Source organism: Gekko japonicus, unplaced genomic scaffold (genome assembly GCF_001447785.1).
Source record: "Gekko japonicus isolate JY-2015 unplaced genomic scaffold, Gekko_japonicus_V1.1 scaffold1963, whole genome shotgun sequence".
Lineage (NCBI taxonomy): Eukaryota > Metazoa > Chordata > Lepidosauria > Squamata > Gekkonidae > Gekko > Gekko japonicus.
The window spans coordinates 1,309-5,834 of record NW_015160276.1 but is presented as its reverse complement, the minus strand read 5'-3'; positions in this window follow the sequence as shown (position 1 = coordinate 5,834).

The window sequence follows — 4,526 nt, the reverse complement described above, 5'->3', positions numbered from 1 at the left end:
AGTGTTACTGGAGGCAACGTCAGACTTTCATCCGCCCAGTCCTAAATGACCCATCATAGGTATCCATCAAAGCAGAATGAAACGGCGTGGCTGGGACCTCAAGGAAATTGTCGACGCAGAGACTCCATGAAACTACCCCACAAATTCCCGAACTGGCTCTACTAGTCGGTGTAATGTTGTCAGGCTGTGTCAGTCATTGTGTAGGGAGAGACGGCGAATAACTAACCTTGTTTGTTTATTTATTTGATTTTTTTCTTTGTCGTCACTCACCAAAAGGGTCTCGCGGCGACTTGAGACGTTAAAACCAATGAGGTAAAAACAACCTAAAAAGAAATAACAAATATAAAATATTAACAGTAACATATTAAACTATTAAAATACATGGCTATCACTGTACCACTAAAACAGCCCAAATGTGGTTACTCTCCAAAGGCCAACCTAAAGAATTCAGCCTTGCATGCCCTACGGAAACTAAGCAAGTTCTTCAGGGCATGGGAGTCATCCGAGAGTCCATTCCACAGGGCAGGGGCCACAACTGAGAAGGGCCTTCCCCTGGTGGCAGTTAGCTGAGCCATCCTGGGGCCAGGCACCTGCAAAAGGCCCCTGGACATTGACCAGAGGGATCTCGGGGGGGGGGGTTTAAATGGGAGACACAGTCCCATAGGCATGAGGGTCCCAGACCATTAAGGGCTTTAAAGGTTAGCACCAACACCTTGTGTCAGTAGAAAAGAACAAGAGTCCAGTAGCACCTTAAAGACTAACAAAATTTGTGGCAGGGGGTGCGCTTTCGTGAGTGTGCTTTCGCGAGTGTGGCAAGGTGTGCGCTTTCGTGAGTCCCTTCAGGTACCTGAAGGAGTGAGCAGTGACTCACGAAAGCTCCTCCCCTGCCACAAATTTTGTTAGTCTTTAAAGGTGCTACTGGATTCTTGCTCTTTTCTACTGCTAGACAGACTAACACGGCTACCCATCTTGGTCTAACACCTTGTTTATGTCTGTCTGTATGCACACAAACACTTCCAGCTACCCAAGGCAGCAATGGGCTGTCTGAACCAGTGTTTCCCCTATGCTGAGTTTGTATAAGCTGGCTCACAGTTTTTTAGCCTCCAGCTCTCACATTTTTTCCTTAGCTCAGGAAGGAGGGCTCCAGGGCAGACTTATTCATGCAGCAGCCAAATCGCTCGCTCACAACTTTAATGCCAGTAGCTCACAAAGTAGGATTTTTGCTCACAAGACTCCAGATTTTAGAGGGAGCATTGCTCTGAACTGTGCTCAAAAAAAGGAAGGTGATAAACTAGGAAAAGGGAACAGCTATTGTAGGTCACGGAAGCAAACAGCTCAGCCAGCCTGTGTCCATACAGCAGGGTTATTGAATGATAACAGCTTTTTCCTGGACTATACGAATTCCAACTGCAGATAGGAGACCTCAGGTCTGAAGTATTTCTATTTTTCCCTTTCCGTAAACAAGCTGTATTAAGCACACTTGGAAGTTGGATATGGGCTAAGCAGGGTGTTTCTATTTTAGCTGCTTGGAAGCTGCTTTTAATGTCTTCGTAGGTGACCTATGTACTGTCTTCAAGAATAATACACAATCTCAAAACAGTCTGGTAAGAAAAAATATATACAGATGTGTGCTAGATGCCCACAGAATAATACAATGACAAAAGAAACTAGATTAAGGCCATAACATCATTTAGTGTCTAGTAATGAAAAGTAAATGAATGAATGTGTCAACTTGAAGGTAACACTGAATGTGAGATTCCTCTATAGGATTTGTTCCTGAGGAAAGACCAGAGGTCTGAAACGCTTAAATATCCGGAATAAGTGTTGAAAGAGAGATTGAATTTGGAGCAGACTGCTTTTGAGAATAAAAGACTATTGGAAGGATATTTACTGAGAGAGTTTGGAGCAGACTGCTATCTGTAATTTTATTGGCCTTTGTATTTTTTTTCTATGAAGGAAAAAGTGCTTGTTTTTCATTACTAGATGCTAAATGATGTTATGGCTTTAATCTAGCATGAGATGAGCATACCAGACCAGCGAGCAACTGACCCGGAGAAAATAAAAATGTTTTCTCTTACCTGATGAAGCAGAACGTGAGTAAGATGCCAGCCTGGGTGCTCCCAAGAAAAAGCAGGGGGGGGGGAGCTACCCATCCCTTGAAAATTGGCAAAGATTTAAATGCATTAAAGGGGGCAGAAAGTGGTGGCGTTTGAGCCGATGGCAGAATTTAATCAGTACAATGTCTTATCGGGCTGAAAAGATGGTGGCAAAAGTGAAACTTCAACAAGGACCTGCCAGCTCAACACATCCAATTTCTAAACCAGAAGTGAACTTTGACTTTGCAGGTACACTGGATGCTGCATTGCGACCTCTGGTGGCTCAGATTACTAACATCAGCAAGACCTTGGAGTCTTTACAAAAACAGCTAAAAGAATCCAATAAAAGAACAGAAGAAGTTTAAAATAGGACTAAAGCAATTGATCAAAGACTGGAAGTTGTGGACAAAGAAAGATCTTCAGATAAAACTCAACTTTTGCAGCTACAAATGGAAAAAATCTTCATACGTATTAAGATTTCAAGGTGTACCAGAAGACAAATCTGAGAATCTGAAAGAAATCCTTAGTGAAGCACTTGCACTAGTGACAGGCATTAAGGCAGAAGTATTACAAATGGATGTGATCTACCGGACATATTCAGAATTTATTAAGAAAAAAAACCTGCCTGGTGAAATACACGTCAGATTCTCTAAGAGATCTATGAGAGATGCAATATTGAAAGCAACATCTGGGACTACACTGACAATCAAAGAAGAAGACATCAGAATACTAAAAGACATTCCATTTGAGATAAGGAATAAGAGAAAACAATACAAGAATTTAACCACCTATTTACAGGAAAAGTCCACTACCTACCGATGGATACTACCTGAAGGTTTGATGTTCAACTACAAAGGCAAAAAAGAAAAGATTGACTCTTTTACCAAAGTGAAGCAGTTTTTGGAAAGACAACAGGAACCCAAAAAGGATACAAAGAACACAGAGGAAGAAGAAGAATGAGAACTGGACAGTTTGCATGGCTTGGAAAGCCACAAAACATCTGCAGATGGCAGCTCAGAAGTGGAATCTGAATCAGAATAGGGAGCGGCAGCACCCAAACCACCCCAAGACGACAAAAGCAAGAAGAGAGGAAGGAAAGGCAGAAAATAGCTTAAACTTTGGAAGAAATGTTTATATTACATCACATAATTGTGCATTGTCAATAATTTTATTTTTTGCATATCACAATAACAGAATAGAAATTTTATTATTAACTTGAATAAGAGAAAAGCTTTGACTTAAGATATTAATTATTACCATATATGGTCGTTGTATAGCTGTAATTTTAGTTAATGTGTAGTTTTGTGGGTAAAAAAAAAAAAGTTGTCCACCACCCTCTCGTTTTCCAAAGATGCAAGAAACAAAATTCATTTTCACCAGCAACAGAAACGGGACAAAACTCATCCCTACCAGTGATGGAAATTATGTTTTGCTGCACTCCCAACCCGAGGTCTGTGTATTCTCACATAGAATCCTAGAATCACAGAGCTGGAAGGGGCCTTACAGGCCATCTAGTCCAACCCCCTGATTAATGCAGGATCAGCCTAGAGGAGGGGTGTCAAACATGCGGCACCAGAGGGCTTCTATCAGGCCTGCAGTGGAACTGGCTGTCTTCTGCTTTCTCTTCCAGTTCTGCTGCTGCTGCGTCATCATAGCTTTGCAGCTTACAGATACACACCTGAACAGCATACTCAAGATTGCAACAGCACAGACATTTTGATGCAGTCATTCAGTGCAAGAGGTGTCAGTTATCAGACACTGTTAAATAAACAAAATATTGCAAGAGTGGTAATGTTTTAAGCAAGTTTTTATTTTAAGTTTTTTAAAAAACCCTTTGTGTTTGTGTCCTTTATAAAGTTTGTATCTCCGCTACCTGGCATTACATTTTATAACACACATGGCCCGGCCCAACAAGGTCTCATTTATTTGAGATCTGGCCCTTGTAATGAATGAGTTTGACACCCCTGGCCTAGAGCATCCCTGACAATTGTTTGTCCAGTCACTGTTTGAAGACTGCCAGGGAGGGGGAGCTCACCACCTCCTGAGGCAGCCCATTCCACTGTTTGCATGTTTTGGGTTGCATGTTTGCTGCATGTAAAAGCGCATTTCCTCTACATTGATACCACCCCAAGATATAAACCCAGCCTCTCATGTAACCAGTGCCTTGGGGTAAGGCTGCCTCTGAGAAAGTACAAAGGGCAGAGCTTCCAGTTACTTTACCCCACTATACACGTGTGTCCTTAGCACAGTGGTGGCGAACCTATGGCACGGGTGCCAGAGGTGGCACTCAGAGCCCTCTCTGTGGGCACGCGTGCCATCGCCCCAGCCAGGCCCAGACCATCATTAAAGTGTCTAATTCTCTGCCAAATAATTTTAAGTAAATGAAAGCATTTGGGATTGCTTTCCTTACTTTGTTTGAATCATCTTAAG